At 42.8% G+C, this 22,192-nt stretch overlaps 1 protein-coding gene and 1 long non-coding RNA gene across 2 annotated transcripts in view; one reads left to right on the forward strand and one right to left on the reverse strand.

Moving 5' to 3' along the window:
* The window catches only part of LOC120955849 (uncharacterized), a 271,175-nt gene that overhangs the window by 123,157 nt on the left and 125,826 nt on the right, over positions 1–22,192 (forward strand). The window lies entirely within an intron of this gene.
* Positions 1,170–8,398, reverse strand: LOC120959334 (uncharacterized). The gene is made up of 3 exons (XR_007452137.1): positions 6,976–8,398; positions 6,639–6,894; positions 1,170–6,566 (listed from the first exon to the last, which is right to left on the reverse strand). It is a non-coding gene; the product is annotated as an uncharacterized LOC120959334 (long non-coding RNA).

Consider the following 22,192-nt stretch of genomic DNA (forward strand, 5'->3'; position numbering starts at 1 on the left):
ATCGAGCAGGTCGTTACACCTAATCGATAAAGTTTTAAAAATAAAATGCGATAAAAACTAATACGGTTGAGATAAATTTGAAAAGAAACCCCGATTTGTGGGGATGATTTGTTTTATTTAAGTTGTATTATAGAGCGCAATATATGTATACGTTGAACTTAAGTTTAGTAAATTAAATATAACTATTAGTCAAATATATTGGAAACACGCTTAATCTGTGTTCTTTGCGTGTGTAATACTCACCGTAAAATTATGTTTTGTTAAACCCGACCCTTTGGCACGAATCGAACCAGACATCCAACTCGAAGAAACGTATAGAGTTATATGGAGGTGCTCTGATAGACATCTCGAACAAACAAGACTCGAACCTGTTGAATGAATGGAATATTTTTTTATGTTGGATGTCGTGTTAGATTAGTACCAGAGGGCCGGGTAGCTATCGGCTTCAGTTTTCCTGTTGAGTGCTATACTTGAACTTGCACTCCAGCTATACTATCCCTAAATATTAGTATAATAAATAGCTTGATGTAGTTTAATATATATTAGGGCGCAAATACACGATATGCGTTTCCGCGGGCGCGTTCAAACGCGCATAACAGTTCCGCAGAGATATTCAGAATGAGCATCTTTGCGTTTCCGTTGTAGCACATTCGAATGACATTTAATTCCTATGGCTGGATTTTCTTACGCGTTTCCGCGGGCGCGGAAACGCGCGTCGTGTATTTGCCGCCTTACCCTTTTTCAATCTGTCGTGTACCATTATGTTACAATACCTTCTCTGAATTAAACATATAGCTTTGATCTCATTTGACTAAATATTCTATCCTATTTTCTATATTATCCTATCTGCTTGTAATCGACAAGACAAATGTAGTCGTCCTGCGAGTCTATAATGAGCATGTCTATTAATGATGTGTTTGGTTGATAGATAGCACGATGCTGGGCAAGATTTTCGTATTGTATGTTATCCTATCTAGCTACTGTTTTGACCCTTTCCTCATATGTCTATTATATTAAAATTTCAGCTCATAGCGATAGCACTTGAACGTCTTATGAAACTTGGAAAAAACCTTGTCAAAAAGTAAGCTGCATTCCGTTATGTATGCTGAAATGACCATATTATTTTTTTAATTATTTAATTACGTCAAAATTTACCATGTACTGGAAAGGTATAGTTTGGATGATCTTACCATTTTAAAATTGCACAGTCTGATCATGAGCAATCGAATCAGAAGGGCGCGAGGAAATGGTTGGCAGACCGGGACAATTTTGTGCAGCATACGCTAAATAAAGAAACAAAATGCATTATTAATATTATTTTTAGTAGGTTCAATAAAAAGAAGTCCGTTTTTTTACCTTCACAGTATAATTTCCCTTATAATTGTTGGCACAACAATAACGAAGGGGATGTATAGTAGTTTAATCGAGTTGGTTTATGCCGTCCGTCCATATTTGCATTCTTTTTTCACTCGCTTTTTGCCATCAAATATCCGCTGTAGAAGAATCTGAAACATTAGGACGATAAAGCATAACTAATTAATCTTTTAACAATTCCTGTTCCGAACATCTTCCGCTGTTTTAAATGATAATTTCTTATACTTATCTGGTTTATCCAGCTATTGCATTTTGCTGTCACCCTGTTGTCTTACTGCTTTCTTCCTTCTTTATACGTTCGGCTATTCACGGATATATCTTGCAAAACACTTGCACTGCAGTAAAATGAACTAAATGAACACTGTAATTGCCACAAAACCGGTATATTGCACAGGGAATCGCACTAATTTTAAATTTCAGCATGAAACCTTTTTCGGCCGCAAATACACGACGCGCGTTTCCGCGGGCGCGTTCAAACGCGTATAACAGTTCCGCAGAGATATCCAGCTGAGCATCTCTGCGTTTCCGCGGTAGCGCGTTCGAATGACATTTCATTTCTATGGCTGGATTGTTATACGCGTTTCCGCGGGCGCGGAAACGCGCGTCGTGTATTTGCGGCCTTCCAAACAAAACACTTTATGCCGTCTCGCGAATCATCACATATAGGGGAAAGCGGGGCAAAATGGGCATGTGGGGCAAAATGGGCACCCTCTATTTAAGCATTATTTGACTACAAAGCTACTTTCCAATGCTCAAAATGTATTCATTAGAGTGTTTTATGAACACCATGTAAGTTTCATAACGCTAACACAAAAAATAACCAAGAAAAGTGCAAAATAAGGTTTAGTAGCATATTGATGTAATTTTTGTCACTTCGAAAATAAGCTTAACCCAGTGTCACAGGGATGCGTTGAAGTTTTACATTATATATTATTAAAGATGTGATATTTCTATACAATTTGTCTGAAGAAAGCAAGGCGATCGAATGCGTATTTTTACTAATATAACATAAAATACAAAAATGCTTCACGTGGGGCAAAATGGGCAGTTACGCTTGGGGCAAAATGGGCAGATACTTTTGACAAATGGCGTTTGGTGAGGCTATGGTGTTATATTTGTCGCCTCAATAATGATAACAGACACAGCTTCAAAAGAATCGATTTTGTAGATTTAAACGTGTAAAAACTGTTTTAATTTTGATAACATATTTTTGGAAGAATTTTAAGGGCTTTCCTGACCAGCAAAACAAAAGATAGAACGAAAATACAATTCACGAAACGGTGCGCAAAAGCATAGACCATTACCTAAGCGCAGTTGTTGTGGCCCATTTTACCCCAGTGTTCTGACGTTTCACAGTTTGTTTACATATGCCCATTTTGCCCCAGGGCTATGCCCATTTTACCCCGCGTGTCAAAATAGCTTCTCGTAAAACATCAACTTTTATTTTACACTGTTTTCATGATTTTAAGTTGTTTTCATTCTATGTGGCAATTTTAATCCATAGATAAATAGTGGAGGCATACAATAATGCATGAATAATTGTGTTTTGTGGCATATTCAATGGAATATTCAGTAAACTGCTTAACATGCCCATTTTGCCCCGCTTTCCCCTACACACACACACATCCCAAATAACCAAATCGTCCTTAACCCACTGTAAAGCCACTTCAAACCCACGTGGGTTTGTGGTGGTGGATTCAGTCGTTAACCCACCAAATTTTAGAACAATCGGAGCTGCCAGTTCCGATCCGATGTATTTATCTTGCCCACCCTTAACCCACCTTTTCCAAAAATGCTTTGAGGAAAAGTTTGGTCAAGGGTTGGCTAAGGTCAATATGCTGAACAGGATTTTAACTCTTCGATTGATTACATTCATTCACTTACATCACTGCACTTAAACTTCAGCAATATTATTAGTCTATAAACTATGCACTGACCAGCGAAATGGAGAGATCATTCGCAAGTAAACAAACACACATATACACATATTAAACATGAATGTTTTACAACAAACCAACTTAAACACACACGTTTAATTGTTTCCTTTGCACAATTAAATCACATTTTAACACAGGTGAAACATGTTGAGCAAATAAAGTGCCCGAGCATAATAACTGACTTTAACAAAATTGAAGTGGCTGCTTCTGTAGCCGTGTGGCTTAACCCACCAAACTGATAGTTTTTTAGCTTTGTTTGATGGAACTGGATTTTTAGTACAAGAAATTGGTGGCGTTTTCGGTATCTTGGTTATATGGGATCACACAGCCACACACGGAGCCCTCACCATACGGCAGACCGTTCAACTCATATGAGCAAGATCGGCAGCCGATCCAAAATCCGACCTCACTATCATGTGGTAAGGCATCTCATCGAATCGACGGGGCGCGCCAGATCGTCTCATGAGAAAATTTGGCGCTAGCCAGAATGCTCACCATACAAACTTCTGTAACTCACCATGCCGATGAGAAAGACAATGCTCGCTCAGTATGGAGGAGGCAACCGAAGACAGCATCTCAGTATGGAAACGTCAAGCTGTCATCGGGCTCGCTATAGTGAGATGCTGCCCGATTGTCATTTGGGAGGTTATTAGACTCTATACAGGTTACGACAGAGCGATTGAGGGGGTCACCATTTTGTGAACCTTGTTTACAATTTGTCTGTCAAAATCGACGCCGGTCAGCTGATGCTTGGAATAAACAACATAAATAAGATTGCAGAAGACGAAACTAGCGCTTCTAGTTTTCTTCATCCTATAACGTTCCATCGTTAATGGAATACGACTTCTTTGTTGGCCTGTTCAATACTGAGTAAGTTCTGCTAAATTGCCAAGGATTTCATCGCTGCGATGTGTGGGAAGCCGCGAGGCTCCATTCCGATTCGTCACAATCGACGGGTACAGGGTGATCGTTTATGCTGCTCCTGTTACAGTTCCGGTTCATAGGAAACGAATGTGGGGGTCAAGGATTCATGCCGCCTCGGGTGCAGCTTCATTTAAGCAAAAGTGAAAGGTCGGGAGATAAATGTCGTCCCGGCAGTTGCAGTAGTGTTAAACAACAGCGAGGGTCTATTACATTCATGCCACACGGGCCACGTTCAAACTTGCGTCAAGTACAATAGCAGAGCGAAAAGGATGTTAGAAGCATTTGTGATACCACATCATCATAAGTGATAAATCTCCAGATGAGACGAGTCCCGACGAGTGCTTTCCACGGCAGTCAACTTTACAGAGCAAAATCGTGTTTGATAAATGCTACCGAAAAACAACTAGTTGTTATTGTTACAAGAAGTGCGGCGTAAACTTTTAAATGATCCCGTACTGTACACGGCAAACTTTACTGACAATAACACAATAACTTAGACAAAAATATGTTTTAAGTTTATATTTGAAGTTTATTTACCATTATTATTGCTACAACGGACTCGTTAAACATTAACTCCCTAGTTCTCTGCACGTGTGGTTTAATTGCTATCCCTCACTTTTATCTCATTCTCCTACTCCTTGGTCAGCGATCCGACAACTCACACACGTTCTTCATACACACACTTGTGATAGGCGGAGCAACTAGAACTTACCGGGTCGGAGCCATCCCAAGCAACCCGGAGTTGTGCGGGTCGACCTGAAAGTTGCAAATAAAAGTATTAGGTGCAATGATTCCAGTAAATGCGAGAAAGCATAAGCGATTACGACCCATTGGTGCAGCGAGTACGGGTCGGGTATTGAACCTACTTTGACCTGATCCAAACTCGCTGCACCAACGGGTCGGAGTCACTTATGCTTTCTTACAACTACTATTCATTCGGGTGAACCCGACGTCCTTACTTTCTAGCGTCGGATTTGTTTCCGACTCCGATCTAGCACACCCGTTGCACTTGCGGGTCGGAATCGATGCATGATGTGCGTTACCCTACGATGGGAAAATGATGTGCGTTACCCTACTACCTCAAAGCCCTTTACTATAGCTTAGTCCAACCTACATTAGAATACGCGAGCATTTTTAGCTACCCAGTTAGTCTGGTATGACAGGGTTGAAAGCGTTCAACGCAGATTCATCTGAATTGCCGTTAGGCGGCTCTTGGGGCAATCGGGTGCAACTCTTCCCCCATATGAAGTACGGTGCCCACGATCATCGATCTGCTTCTCAATCTTTGCTTATTAGTGGTTTGCTTCGGAATGAGATTGACTGTCCTTCATTACTTAATAGAATTACACTGTACACACCCGCTCACTTACTGAAGCCGCGAATTTATATTAATTTCGTCGAGAAGAACGCTATATCATTCTAACGATCCGTTTATTCAATCCCTTCATCGCTTCAACAGTGCCTCTGGCGTGTTTGACTTTCATATCCTCCCTCAATCTCTTCGCTCCCTCTTCCTACAGTTCTTTGACTCGTTTCCTTATCATATCTCTGCCATCCTACTATATTGTCTGTGTTATTAAATTGCTTGTGGCCCAATCTACGTTGTTAGTTTGTTATTATAATATGTTATTAGTTTTTTATAATTATTTCAAATTTTTGTTTATATGTTTCCTTATATTTAGCCTTCTGAAGCAGATATTTGTATAAAATAAAAATTAAATAAATGAAAAAATAAATAAAATTAATTTAAATAATGAACCGAGATGATAGATGACGTATGATCACGTGCATCCAGTCTGCGTGTCAAAACTTATTATCCCTCCAGATCACACGCTGGAGTCAGGCTATGGTTTCAATTGTTGCTTATTTATGTACTGGGTCCATCATGCTGCACTGTTAAATCCAAAAGCACTGCACGGCACTGTTATATCTCTATATGACAGTACATCTCTATTTTATACCCATAGTGGCATAACTCTTCTTCTGATTTCGTTCCCTGGAATGGAACTACATTCAACGGGGCATTGGTTCATTAGTGCAACGATACTCACCTAGCCGAAGCAACATGCCATCTCGGTCATCTGGACACTATGTTGCAGTAGGGCGGAATGGGACATCGTCCGTTCGCCTCGAGGGAGTTAGACCTCATCCCAACGGATACTGTGCAACAGCCAGGCATGATAATATTCCTCACCTATTACGAACAGTGATTACTTTGGGAAAGTACGGCACTTTGCACCCCTCCCTCTCCATATATACTTTACTGTTGTTGGACGGAAAAGAAACTCGTAAGATGAAACTGTGTCTACACTGCACACCCACCTGAGACATCTAGGAGAAGAGAGTTTATAAAAAATGAAAATTATTTTTATATTCATTTCATGAAAATGTGACTCAAATTACCGTGCAAGTTCCAAAAACAGCATACATTTTCCCTCCAACATATGCTTTCTAGCTGTGTACTTCACACGCTTATTTATCTCCTTGTCCGTAATGCTGGTAATGCTGATAAACGAATGATTTCACATTAATCCTCCACTTGCTCGATGTAATCCTTTTCCCTGACACAATCTTAAACTCCTTCATGTTGGATCTTTTTACGACAACGAAAGCATATTTTTACTGGAATCTCACTTAGTCGATTTCTCCCTTGCCACAGCTATTAATTCATCATAAAATTAATAATCACAAAATAATTAAATAACTTAAAAATTACAAGCTTCAACACCAAACACCATACCATTGCACGATTGCAATCCAGCCAAATTGTAAACAAACCAGTCCAATTGGAAACAAACCATTCCAATTTGTCTGTCAAAATTTTCATTCATTTTTTTATTGGAAATCGGCCAAAACGGGCTTTTGTCGTAACCTGTATAGAGTCTAATAACCTTGACTTCAACCGAACCACACGTGCTTCTGTCTATTCCTAAATTCCTTACGGCACTGCAAATCTCTAACAGGATATGGGCCAAGGGCCATAAGAGGCAACATTGGAATAGAGAAAAAGGTTTTGATAAATCGTGCGAGCGAAAGATGGACGGTAATCGGTTTAGTATGGCAAAGCTCAACAACAACAACTACGGCAGTTGGCGTTTCAAGGTTGAGTTGCTGCTTGTACGGGAAGAACTTTGGCACCACGTTGAGCCGGGAGTAAAGCCCGCAAACGTAGACCAAGCGACATGGGATGCTGGTGTGGCCAAGACCCGTGCGACCATCGGGCTGCTGATTGATGATAATCAACACGGGCTGATCCGGAACTCCACTACAGCACGAGAAGCGTGGCTGTCGCTGCAGAATCATCACAGAAAGTCAACACTAACCTGTGATATCCTACCAGTACAGAGTACACACACACGCACACCACCTCGTTCGTTACCAGAACACAACCTTCTTTATTTGCTGCTCAACTCCGACTGCCTTCAACCATCATACATCGCATTCTTTCTCTTTCTTACTCTAGGATCCCACATTCTCCCTTTACTAAAAAATATGTAAAGGTTTTCACATCCCAAAATGTATTATGATATAAACTTAACCTACACCCTTCACATACTTCCGTCTCGAAACCTCCATGGACGCTTAATTTCCCTAGCTTCTCTAATCCTACCATCCGTTTCGGCCGTCCGAATCGACCTTCCCACGGGTCGCTCTACTTCTAGTTCTCGGTATAAATTCCGTTCTACTACCTGTTCCATTCCTTCGGGTACTTCCAGCGATGTATTCTCCTCCTCAATACCTATCTCACTCTCCTGGTCATCACTTCTGTCCACAAATTTCTTTAAATGCTTAACGCTGCGCTGATACTCCTTACTATTTTCCATATCCCTTATTGTCGCTCTTCCAATTCCTTCCATTTTAGTTACTTTATAAAATTTGTTTTTATAGGCTGTATCGGCCTTATCCCTTTTCTGCTGCATAACAAGTACCTTATCACCAACTTTTATACTTGTATTTTTAGCTCGGCGCCTCTCATCCTCTCTTGCATTTCGCTCAAACTTTGCTGTTCTGTCTCGATCCCTGAGTTCATCATCCAGCGCCTGCCTTGAGTTCAACTTCATGTTTGGCAATAAACCCCTGACCGCCCTACCAAACATAAGTTCCGCCGGGGGTATTTTCGTCACATGATGAGGCCAGGAATTATATGCTGCCACATAATCGGCAAGAGCCTCTTTCCAATTAAGCTTTCTAATTTTTGCAATTGCTGCAATTTTGTTTATGCCTTGCATATTTCTCTCAACCAGACCATTTTCTGTTGGGTTCAGCGGTGTACAATGAATCAACTTAACACCCCATACCTCTTGCAACCAAGTTTGTAGCTCCACACTATTAAAAGGTGGTCCATTGTCCGCTTTTATAGTTTTTGGTACATAGTAAGTGTTAAAAACTTTTTTAAGAACTGCTTTCACTGCCTCCCCGTCAGCTCGCTCTATCGGAACCGCAACTAAAAACCTGGAATAATTGTCTGTGAACACTAATGCTTTCCAATGCAAAACGTCCGACAAAGTAGCAAAATCTATGGATACATAATCCCACGGGTTGTTAGGGAGATCCGTCAATGTGATGGGAGGTGGATGGCTATCTGCTTTAATAACCTGGCACTCCGGACAACTTTTTACAAAAGATTCTACCTCCCGATCCATATTGGGCCACCATAACCCTTGCCGCAAAATATTCTTCATTGTTGACATTCCTGGATGACATCGATGCGCTAGACTTAAAGCCCTCTTACGCAGATTTTCAGGCAATACTAACTTTTCCTGCTTCATTAGTGATCCCTCCTGGATGTACATTTCACGTTGAAATGGTTGGAACTTCACAATTTCTGTCGGCCATTTCTGTTTTTTGTCTAACCAAAGCATAACCTCTTGCAACTCCCTATCCTTCAGTTGTTCCTTCTGCACTTCCTGTGACGTCATTGCTACTAGTCCTTCACTAATATAGTTAATCTCTGTTTCTACCAAACATAGCTCATGCGGTTCCTTTCCCCATCCGAATTGCGGATCATTTCGCTTTTCCCCAATTCTAGAGGCTGCGTCAGCTATATTGTCCTTTCCTGCTACATGTTCGAATTCGTAACAAAAATGCTCCATTCTCAGGAACCAGCCCTCTGCTCTTGACATTATCCTTTTACCCATGTCCTTGCGGTGTTTTCCTCTAAGCATAAACATTAAGGCTTCACTGTCTGACCGCAATGTAAATTTTCTGCCAATTAAATAATATGCAAATCTTTCCATGGCCCATACTATAGCCAACGCCTCACGATGAAGTTGTGGATATCTCCCTTCTACCTCTGTAAGACTCTTCGATGCGCATGCTATAATCCTTCTTTCTCCGTCTAAATAACCTTCTTGTGCTAAAACAGCGCCTAACCCCCAGGGTGACGCATCAGTGTACAGAATGGTTTTGTCTTTTGCATCGAAATATCCTCTCTTAATCAAATCATTTTCTGTTGCAATTTTTAGCTCCTCAAACGCATCCTGTTGTTCTTTTTTCCATTCGAATTTTGCTTTTTTCGATAACAAATCCCGTAAGGGTTTAGTCTTATGCGAAAATCCTTTTATGAATGGGCTTATAAATGTTATCATGCCCAAAAAACTCCGCACCTCGGACACGTCTTTTGGTCTATCGAACTTTAATATGTCTGAAATCTTCTCTTTGGTGGGGAGAATACCACGTCCGTCGATTGTGAAACCCAAAAAATCAACTTTCTCCTGATTATATAACGATTTTTCTTCATTAATCGTTAGGTGATTTATCTCAATCACTCTTTTTACTTCCTTCACTAATTTCTCTAACTCCTCTAAAGATCGCCCATAAACTAGAACATCATCCATGTATACCACTAAATTCTTACAATCTGCAAATAACTTCTCCATAACACTCTGAAACAACTCAGGTGCACACGACAACCCAAAAGGCAACCTCGTGAATCGCATCAAACCGTTAGCCGTCATAAAAGTGGTTAAATGGCGCACCTCTTCGTGAAGTTCTATATGAAAATATGCATCCTTTAAGTCTAGTTTCGTAAAAAATAATTTTCCTCCATTATGAGGTATGTCAGCCCACACTTTCTCAAGCGACGGCATTGGATAGGGCTCACGAACTATTGCCTTGTTCACCTCCCGATAATCTATAACCATTCTGAAATCCTTCTGACCCTTCGGAACTAGCACCATTGGTGATACAAATGATATCGTGCTACCTCTCCTATCAGCCCTTTCTATAATCTGCCTCCTTTCCATATCTTCAAGTCTTTCATTAACTGCTTTCTCGAACGCAATCGGGACGTTATATCTAATTATGCGCTTTGGTATCACTGATGTGTCTATTCGGAATTTTACCGGCTCCCCACCGATTTTCGGAAATTTGACCCACTGATCAGCCGCACCTGGCCCCGATTCACTGTTGTCGATGCTCGTTTTTCTCCCAACTAATTCGGCACAATTTATCTCCTTCTTTAGCAGCCCTAGCCCTATCCTTAATAATTTTAACTGACTTGCCGTTTGAAAACCGAGAAGTGAAATCTCTGTACCGTTCACTACAAAAAACTTGGCCAATTGCCTGTCCTGTCCAGCATCCTTCACCCCCACATAAGCCCGAAATGAACATATCACTTCTAACGGTCGATGAGTAGCATATCCTTTCAAAATTTCTTCTGGGTGCAATGTAATGTCTTGAATTACCGTACTACATTCTTCCTTGATCCTCTCCCAACCTTTCTTAGTTACCGTATTCACTGTCGCCCCCGAATCCACCAAGAATTTAAACTCCACCGATCCTATAACACAATTCACGATACGCGGATCACTTATCACCCCAGATGACGTTGCCTTGCCAGTTATCAGCTAAAAATAAAAAAAATAAGGAAAAGAACAGAAAAAAAATAAGTATACCAGCACACGATTTAAATTTAACAAAGAGTGCAACTTTTAATTTCCTTTATTTATTTCAAAACAAAAGAAACATTTTTTTTTTCACTCCGGAACGTCAACTTCTACCTGGTTGACACGCTCGGCTTCTTGTTTCATTCCCATTGTATTATGGTTCCTTTTTGCTGCAAAGCAAAATTCGGCAAAATGGCCGGTTCTCCCGCAAGAGAAACATTTCGCGCGAAATGCTTTGCATTGGCCCCAACCGTGCGTACGTCCGCACTTCGTACAGAGTCGCATTCCTTCACGCCTTTCCTCATTCTTCTGTACTCGAGATCCAGTATCTCGCATTTTACTCCACTTTGTCTCGTAAGGCTTATATCGATTAGCCGGAACTTTCGCCGAAAGGATAGCATTCACCGGTCTTATCAACGCTCGTCGATCATCCTGACTCTGCGCGGAGTTCCCTTCTTCTCCTTCCGGCTTCCTCTCCGCCTCTTCCGTGCGAATGAAATCGAGATGTTTTCCATGGCTAATTACCCGTTCTAAATTGTTACCGAAAAAGTTTGCCATTTCGTAAAGCTTAGCAGATATTTCTGGAACCGATCGCCGTACCACCGCCTGCATTATCTCCTCCTCACGCTGCGCACCCACGAATTCGCATAACACCGCTTGCTTTTCAAGACGCAGCACCCAGTCCGCAAATGGTTCATGCACTTTCATCTTCATCTCACGGAACTTCATCCTCTCTTTTGATGCGTCGCACAAATCACTAAAATAATCGTCAAGTGCGCGGATAGCTTCGTTGTATATATCCTCCGATTTGGACGGCAAATTTCGCTGCTGCATTTCGATGATGCTCAACAAATAGCTTCCTGCAAAAATCTTTAGACCCGTTACACGGGTTTTTGAATCAACAGGCGCTTTGCATGCCACTATCCTCTTAAACTGATCTCGAAACCGTATCCATTCCGCCTTGCGTTTGTTAGTTGGCACTGTTTCATCGAAATGCCTTAACGGCCACGATCCTGACAACCACTCGTTGGTAGTTTTTCTAGCAGCAAAATGCATGTCATCCTGCTCTTTTGCATCCGGCTGTTCATCACTTTGTGATATATCGCTAACTGCCCAGCCTTTACTCATTTTGATTTTACAAAATATGACACTTTTTCTTTTCTTTGCGCAAATATTTTTCCGTCCGCTTCCAGCGATAAACCAACAAAGAATGATAGTCAAACCAAATTCTGCACTTCATCCGCGCCAAAAGAAAAGAACATAAACTCTCATTTCACATATACCAATCCATCTCCCACAACAAAAGAGATCAGATATTCATACACGATCATCGATACTGGCAACCCGTTCGCCGTAACGCTCTGCAAGCGCGCGTTTCGCCACACTCACCACTACACACGTAACTCCTTTATCGACTCGTCAAACCCATTTCTCTCTCTCTCTCGCTCACACACACACACAGCTAATCCTTTAGGAGTCTCTTCCTCTTCTTTGTGCTCAAAACCTACCAACAATTCAACTAAATCTTTTTTGATCTGGCAACACTACCAGTTGACCACGGCAAATTTACCCGTTCTTTTCTATTCTCTCTTTTTCCCGCCATGGGCCGAACCCGGCTTTTTATTATAATTTTTTTTTTTTTTTTTTTTTAGATTGCACTGACCATGGGCCGAACCCGATTCAATTTCTGCCTTTTTTTTTTTTTTTTTTTTTTTTTTTTTTGACGCTGGCAATGGGACGAACCCAGCTCAGTGTCCACACTTTGTTTCTACGCTGGCCATGAGCCATACCCGACTCAGCGTTTCTTGCATAAAACTTCTTCATATTGGCCATGGGCCGAACCCGGCTCATCTCTCATATCTTTTACCACGTTGGCCATGGACCGTACCCGACTCAACGCTTACAACCTCTTTCTACACAACATTTCAACAACTTTTTTTTTCGATCATGGGCCGAACCCGATTCAGGTTTCTGTTTTCCGGCAATTTTCTTATAATACCTTTACACTCGGTCCTTGGCAAAATCTACTTTTCCCTCCTTCTTCAATTTTATCATGGCAGGATCGCCAATGTGATATCCTACCAGTACAGAGTACACACACACGCACACCACCTCGTTCGTTACCAGAACACAACCTTCTTTATTTGCTGCTCAACTCCGACTGCCTTCAACCATCATACATCGCATTCTTTCTCTTTCTTACTCTAGGATCCCACATAACCTCAAAAGTGTCGCTGTTGAAGCGCGTATGTGACAAGCGGTTCGAGGAAGGCGATGATATGGGGGAGCACCTTTTTACGATGGAGGAGCTGTTCGAAAGCTGGCGAATGCAGGACAGGAATTGGCCGAAAACCTCCGGGTCGCGATGATCCTGAGGAGCTTGCCGAGCTCGTTCGACACTCTTACCACCGCCCTGGAGATCCGCGCTGATGCGGACCTTACGATCGAATTGGTGAAGAGAAAGCTGCTGGATGAAGTGCAGAAACATCAGGATTCGAGCCAGAACGCTGTTCTAAAAGTCGACAGCAAAAAACGGGGGAAGAAGAAGCCTCTCGTTTGTTACCATTGCAACGTAGCAGGTCACAAGAAGACGAAATGCCCGCAGCTGAAAGGGTCAACGGAAGGCAGCTCAAAGCCACGAGGTAAGCCACAAAGTAGGTCAAGTGAAAACGTATCGTTTGCTCTTGGCTGCAGCTTGCGGCAGGTTTCGGATAATTCTAAACCATGGGTGATTGATTCCGGTGCATCAAGCCATGCTGTTGCTGACCGTAGTTTTTTCAGCGAGATCCATAAAAGCGATATTCAATGGGTGAAACTAGCCGACGGTAAACGAGCACCAGTAGAGGGACAGGGATGCGGAACGGTAACATGTTACGATGAAAGCGATCAGTCCAGAGAGGTTAGCTTAAGCGTAGCGCTGTATACTCCCAGTTTATCTATGAACTTGTTGTCGGTGCCACAACTTGTTAAGAAACGTGCCGTTGTCACATTCGATGCAAATGGGTGTCGAATATCGAACGGAAAGGATACAATTGCCTTCGCCACTTTGATCGATGGATTGTATCGACTAAAACAGCCTAACGAGGTAGTCATGATCAATGAGAGCCGGCATAATAACGATTTTAGTCACGTTTGGCATAGACGGTTTGGTCACCGAAACAAGTACGCGATTAACCAATTAATTAAAGAAAACCTTGTAAATGGAATAAGGGTTAACGAGTGCGGCATAAATGAACCATGCGAATGTTGTATGAAAAGCAAAACAACGCGCACACCTTTTCCTAAAGAATCGTTATCTTCGACAAAAGCTCCAATGGATCTAGTTCACACGGACATTTGCGGTCCAGTAGAAGTTCCTTCAGCTAGCGGCTTCCGGTATTTCATGACGGTTATAGACGATTACTCGAGGTATTGCGTGCTATACTTCCTAAAACAGAAATCCGAAGTACCAAGCAAGCTGGAAGACTACGTGGCATTAGCAGAGAATCTGTTTGGACAGAAACCGAAGATTATACGTTCGGATCAAGGAGGAGAGTATTCTGGGCAAAAGCTTCGGGCGTTTTACAAAAGAAACGGCATTCAAGCCCAATTTACAGCGGGGTACAGTCCACAACAGAATGGCGTCGCGGAGCGTAAAAACCGCTATCTCGTGGAAATGACCAGGTGTATGCTTTTCGATGCTAACCTTCACGAGCGTTATTGGGCCGAGGCGTTGAATACTGCCGTCTACTTACAAAATATTTTGCCTACTAAATCCACAAAGCTGACACCATATGAGATTTGGCATGGAGTGAAACCGGAGGTGGGGCATCTAAAGATTTTCGGGTGCAAGGCGTGGGTCCACATACCAAGGCAAAAACGAAAGAAGCTTAGTGCCACTGCAAGACAACTAACGTTTGTCGGATACTCTGGCGAACACAAAGCTTACAGATTCCTAGACCAAGGGACCCAACGCATCATCACCAGTAGAGACGCAAGATTCATTGAAAGTTACTCCGAACAAACGAACAATAAAGCAACCAATGAAGAAGACAGTCATGAAGAGATCGTATACGAATCAATACTGAAAAGAAACAGTCCGATTGATGATCCTATCGAAGAGTACGCTACGAGCGAAGATACAGATCATTTCGATTCGGCGAACAGCGACGATGATAGCTCATCATCGACTAACACGACAAACGAGCCAAGAAGGTCAACTCGTACAACCAAAGGGATACCTCCGCAGCGCTACATAGAAGTCACCGGTTGCGCAAGTGACGAAATGGGAGAACCTCGAAGTTACACAGAGGCCATCCAAAGCCCAGAAAAGAGCGCTTGGCAATCTGCAATGGAGGAGGAGATCAATTCTCTTCACGAAAACGAAACATGGGAGTTGGTAAAGCCACCACCTGGGAAGAAAATAGTCGGCTGTAAATGGACGTACAAGAAGAAGCTCGATGAGAATGGCCAAGTTGTACGATACAAAGCGAGACTAGTAGCACAAGGCTTCTCACAGCAGTACGGTACAGACTACGACGAGGTATTCGCTCCCGTGGCAAAACAGACAACACTAAGAACAGTTTTGTCAGTAGCAAACCGCACAAACATGATCGTCAAACACCTCGATATTAGATGTGCATATCTTTATGCTGACCTGAAAGAGGAAGTGTACATGAAACAACCCCCAGGGTTTCATGAAAACGACGATCTGGTCTGTAAATTGAAAAGAAGCCTGTACGGCTTAAAGCAGTCAGCACGAGCATGGAACAAGAAGATCGACGGAACGTTCAGAAGAATGGGGTTTAAACCCGGTGAAGCAGATTCATGCTTACGCAACACGCAACAGCGCAGGTAAGCGATGCTTCATACTTATCTATGTCGACGACATGTTAGTAATTTGCGACACGGACGAAGAGTATCGCAGCATTTGCTCCACGCTTCAAAAGGAGTTCAAGGTCTCGAACCTAGGAGACATACGACAATTCCTCGGGATACATGTAGAAAAGGTAAACGGCATTTACACCCTAAATCAGAAAAGCTACATCGAAAAGATTGTTGATCGCTTCGGACACGAGAACGCTAAACCGTCAAAGGTACCAATAGATCCCGGGTACATAAAGCAAAAGGAGGAGAATCTCATGGAAACCAATACCTCGTACAGATCGTTGGTTGGAAGTTTGCTATAAGTAGCGGTGAATACTCGGCCTGACATATGCATCAGTACATCTCTATTGAGCAGGAAAGTTTCAAACCCGACTGATCGGGATTGGACTGAAGCAAAACGTGTCCTACGCTACCTTAAGGGCACAAAGAATCTGCGCCTTCACTTGGGCAATGGACAGGGACATCTAGAGTGCTTTGCCGACGCCGTTTGGGCTGGCAACGAGCAAGACAGAAAATCCAACTCAGGATTTCTCATCAAGTACGGTGGAGGGTTGGTAAGCTGGGGAACCAGGAAGCAAACGTGTGTTTCACTTTCTTCAACAGAAGCCGAATTCGTGGCATTGTCTGTATGCTGTCAGGAACTGCTATGGATCAAAAGGCTGCTAGGCGACCTCGGTGAGCAAAACCAAAAACCAACCGTCCGTCGGGGAGGATAACCAATCGTGCATCAAGATGGTCGAATCAGATCGAATCGACAGCCGCTCCAAACACATCGACACAAAACATGCCTTCACTAAGGACCTGCGGGAAAGGGGCGTCATCGAGTTGCGGTACCTGCCGACCGAAAACATGGAAGCTGACCTGATGACGAAGCCGCTCGGACGAAGCAAGCTGGAGCGCCCTCGGATGGCAATTGGCGTTGAGTGAACGCAAACGTGTCCACGTTGAGGAGGAGTGTTGGACACAGGACCACCCTGTGTGCAACGCAGGACAGTTAGCTGTCACACCTTAAAATCTGAACTAACCTAGTCTGAACTACACACCTCTGCTGTATGAACTCCGACCTTTTGTGTCAAATAAAACCTTCTTCTTCATCATTACTTCAACCGAACCACACGTGCTTCTGTCTATTCCTAAATTCCTTACGGCACTGCAAATCTCTAACACAAAAAGCTCGAACATCTGAATATCATCGATATTTTGTTTAAGAAGCACTAACTAGGTACATAAATCAATTAGAATCATGCATTTTAGTATTATTATCATAACAATGGGACACAACTGCGCCAAATAGCTGTTTGTTTACGCTTTTTCACGAACGTCAAATTTTGTCAACTTTTGTCAACTTTTTTTCCTGGCTGCTCCAGGTCACAAAATTTTGACAAAAGCTCAAAAAAGTGACAAAAGCTCACATTTTGAAAAATTTGTCAGCATTTTGTCACTCCCGTGGCCTTTCGCTTATAGGGACGACACACATAGAGGGAGACAAACGATTATTTTGCTAAAAGCTTTCTACTTTTGTTCCGTTGGGTAGCGGTAAAGGCGGTGGCAACGCTGATCGGATGCGATTTTATCGGACGAGATTTATATGGGATTTGACTGATAACGTCGGACGTGCGATTTCGTCGTAAAGTGACTAAAACCGCCCCCTACTTGCAAAATTACTTGAATATTAGTGATATTTTAGCTGGAAATCACGAGATTCGACTTACGCGGAAATCCGAGATACGCGGTATTTTGCGGCCGTTTTCGGCCCCATAAACCGTGTTTCTCGGGGACCGCCTGTAATTCGATTATTTCAGATAAAGCAGAAATGTCGCGCGAGACGAGTAGCTCTGTTGGCAAAATTGATCTACTTTTTGTCGTGCGCGACGTTTTCGCTCTATGTCTATTTGAACGGTGACGCATGCGGTTTCATAGCCTGCGAACAAACGGCGTCCACGGGCCTGCCCACGCCCGAATGCAGGGCCGATGGCATACGATTCTATCTTCACCATTAACATGAGAGGGACAGAGCTTATACCCTGAACGTACCCGAAAGGTATTCATGCTTCACTCATCAGGATCTAAAGGCAAGGACAAGGCAAAAGAGACAAAGAAAAATTTCCTCACGGCTACACATGTCCTTTTGATGCGTTGTCTATGCGTCTCGCTCGGTATCACAGCGGCATACGGCAGGTAAGCAGTACAAATGCTGCTACCTGATACGCACACATGTTTCTCGAACACAACTATTCGGTTCGGCTCGGTAAACTTCACGACGACGCCGGAACAAAAGGGCGCAGACTTTTTCATGATTTTGTATGACTTCGGCTGTTTTGGACCTCGCGTGTAGGCGCAGACATACTGTCACCCGCTGCGGGTGTCAAATTCCATACATTTTCAGAAAACGCACGCACGCCCGCATCAGCTATTACCGCTGCCTGACCCAAGTGCCACAAATCCACTAAACGACCACTAAACGGGTTCTAAACGACTCAAGCTCTTAACCTAAACGGAATATAGAAAGACTGTGTTTAGCAGACGGCAAACGACTCATGCATTCTAAAAATAGCAAAAAAAGCTGGTAGCGCCATCTGTTGGATACCCCAATCATATTAACAGAGCGAAAACACCTTTACTGTTTGATAGTTGAAAGAGGAATGAACATTTTATTAACTACTATTAACTCAGCTATTTGTTCTTCAGTTGGCTGATATTGAAGTTTGATCTGTTTCTGTTGAATAAGGTCTCTCTCCTTTTGACCAGTAGTAAAGACACTGATCATGTCCACTTCGTTCAAAACTAATGCTAGTGATGAACGTATGGAATCGCAAATTCCAGCTCCGAGACGCCTGTTTCAATCCTTAAACGGCTTTTTTTTAGTTTGCAGACCAGTCCATTTCGCGCCTCAAAGGTTGCCTCATATAAATTTCTTCGGTCAGGCCGCCATTCAGGAACGCAGTCTTCACATCCATTTGATGAACATGTAGATTTCGCTGATTTGCCAGGCCCAACAATATTCTCAAGGTCGTTATCTTCGCCACAGGAGAATATTTTTCCGAATAATCGAACCCTTTCATCTGCGTAAATCCTTTCGCAACAAGTCGAGCTTTGTACCGGTCAATTTTTCTTTCACCGTCACGCTTGATAGTGAACACCCATTTATTGCCGACAGGTCGTCGCCAGCAGGCAGTTCTGTAAGGGCCCACGTTTGATTCTTCTTCAGCGATTCCAATTCGGCCTCGATTGCTTTCTCCTAAAGTGACCAATCATCTCGCTTTTTCAATTCATCTATATCACTTGGAATGCTGTCTACATACTCTTCAGCACTCAACGCAAACGCTGAAATATTGTAGTCCTTGTGCCAGTCAGGAGGTACACGATTTCTAGCTCTTCGACGTACACCGTTTTCTTCGCAGATATCTTCAGCAGTTTCGTCAACCAACGTAGTATCCAGATCTTCATCCGAAGTAGCTTCCACATCATCGTTGTGTTCTGATAATACATCGTTGTGTTCTGATTGTACACCGTTGTTACAGTTCACTGCCTTAACTAATTCTGGTGGTTGGACTCGTTCATAAAATACAACTTGTTCATCTTTTTAAATTTTCATATCATCAGATGAAACGTCTCTGTTTATGCATTCGTTGAAAACAATATCTCTTGCAACGAACACCTTCTTTCCGTTCCAAACGCAATACCCATTCGGAGCATAGCCAACAAAATCGCCGTCTCGGATTTCACATCCAGCTTCTTGCGTTTTTCCTTGGGGATATGAATGAAACATTCTGAACCAAAAATGCGAAGGTTACTTACATTTGGCTTCCTTGCATTCCAGACTTCAAAAGGTGTGCGATGTCCATCCAGGGCAACAGTCGGGCTGCGGGTGATTAGGTATACTGCCGCATATACTGCTTCACCCCACAAATTTTCCGATACGTTGCTTCCAGCCAAAATCGCACGTACTTTTTCGACAATGGTTCTATTCATCCGTTCACTCAATCCATTTTGCTCCGGTGTATACGGAACCGTCATCTCGTGCCTGATGCCACATTGCCGATAGAAAGATTTCATTTTCTTGCAGCTATACTCGCCTCCATTATCACAGCGAAAACGACACATCTTGGTTTGGAAATGTGCAGTAGCCATAGCTTCGTACGTCTCCAAATAATCGACAGCTTCATTCTTCGACTTCATCAGATAAACAACTGTCTGATGACTGAAGTCGTCCGTGAAAGTGATGAAGTAACGCATACTGTCCCACGTCGAAGGTAAGATGGGACCACAGACGTCGCTATGCACTAACTCTAACGGACGCGTAGTCCGCTTTCCTTCACGACTTACACCAAACGGTTCTCGAGTTTGTTTTCCAGCCTATCACTGATTTCGAGCTTTCTTAATTTTCGCTGCCTTCTAGATCCAACCCATCAACCATTTTCTTATCGATAAGCTTCATTAGGTTTCCATTCCCAATGTGACCGTAACGTTGATGCCACAGCTGCAACTCCATGGAAACCTTTCCCGTTACCATAGCAGCATTTGGTGTTGCTAGGTAATGAAAGTCCATCGCGTACAGCGCACCAACCTGCTTACCGGTAGTAACGACACCTTGATAAGCATCTTCAACGGTTACTTTGCCTTTATGGAAAACCACCTTCTTTTCCGAATTTTCCAGCCGACGTAAAGACATCAGATTCAGCGTCAGCTCTGGAACAAAAAGAACGTTTTCCATGCGGATTTCAATTTTCTTACCATCAACAAAGGAGTAAACGTTGATCTCTCCGCGTTGTTTAGTGGTGTGACGAGTAGAAAACGCCCTTAGGCACTCAGGAGCTGCGCGCCTCGGAACGTGAGTGTGTTCGGGTTTAGCCAGGGATCGTGAGGACACTCTCGGATAAGCGGTCAAGCTAGTAGGAACACGATTAGGAAGTAAGCGGAATAAAAAGTATCCTGTTAGCTGTATGAGTAAACGCGTGTTGTTTTAACGTTTTATATTACGAACCACCCGAAAAACGTAACAGTGGCGACGAGTGATAAAAAAGCGATGTTAAAAGAAAATTGTATGTGTATGTGAACATTAACATTATTCCGTGATAAAATTGGTGTTAAAGACAAATATAGCAGCGAGTGAATTGTACGAGAAAAAAAAGAACTATCAGTGAAAGGAGTATTGTGAAGAAAAGTGGACAAAATTCCGTCTAAACGCAAGTGCAGGAGAATGCATCCAAGTGGCAGCGAATCATCGGAAGAGGAGCAGCGACGGCTTTCGCAGATGTTTTGGCAGCAGAGCGCAGCTGCCGTACACCAGCCTGCAAGCGGTTCGTCCAGTGCGTTCGTGTTGGGGTCATTGGACCAGCAAGTGCGCGGTCAAGTGGCGTCAGTGCAGAATCCGCCATCGCTTGTAACAGCGCCGGCACAAAACGCGGGGGTGCCGCCATCGCTGAGTGCTGCTCCCGGGCAGAATGCGACGATATCGCCATCGCATAATACGGGACAAAGGCTTTCTTCCCAACCACAAAATGCTTCGTCACTCGATCTAATGCAGATGATTTTACAATTGCAGATACAAATGAACCAGTTGATGATGCAGAAACAACACCAGCCAGAGCGTCAATCTGTGTCCGTTCCAGTGCTTAATCCGGAGCAAATACTGGATTCGTTAAGTTCCCATGTAAGAGAATTTCAGTATGACGAGGAAGCTAAAATTACTTTTGCGGCTTGGTATGCACGATATGAAGATTTTTTCGCAAAAGAGGTTGGAAGATGAAGCGAAAGTGCGTTTGTTAGTCAGAAAGTTAGGTGCTGCGGAGTATAATCGTTACGCTAATTTTATATTGCCGAGGTATACGCGAGATTTCAGTTTCCAAGAAACGATAAATAAGCTAACGGCTCTGTTTGGTAATAGGGAATCTCTATTAAGCAGAAGGTATAAGTGCCTCGTATACAGAAGGTATACAACAAAGGCTCGTGGGGAGGATTATTTGTCGTATGCGTGTCGTGTAAACCGTGTGTGTGTAGATTTTGAAATCGGCAAGATAAGTGAGGAACAATTAAAATGCCTGGTGTTTGTATGTGGAATTAAAAATGAAGAAGATGTGGAAATAAGGACACGTTTGCTATCGCGTGTCGAAGATCGTACAAATATAACGCTAGAAAGCTTGACCGCCGATTGTCAGCGTATTATCAATTTAAAAGAGGACAGTGCTATGATAGAAAAAGTTC

The sequence above is a fragment of the Anopheles coluzzii genome, chromosome X, assembly GCF_943734685.1.
Source record: "Anopheles coluzzii chromosome X, AcolN3, whole genome shotgun sequence".
Classification (NCBI taxonomy): Eukaryota; Metazoa; Arthropoda; class Insecta; order Diptera; family Culicidae; genus Anopheles; species Anopheles coluzzii.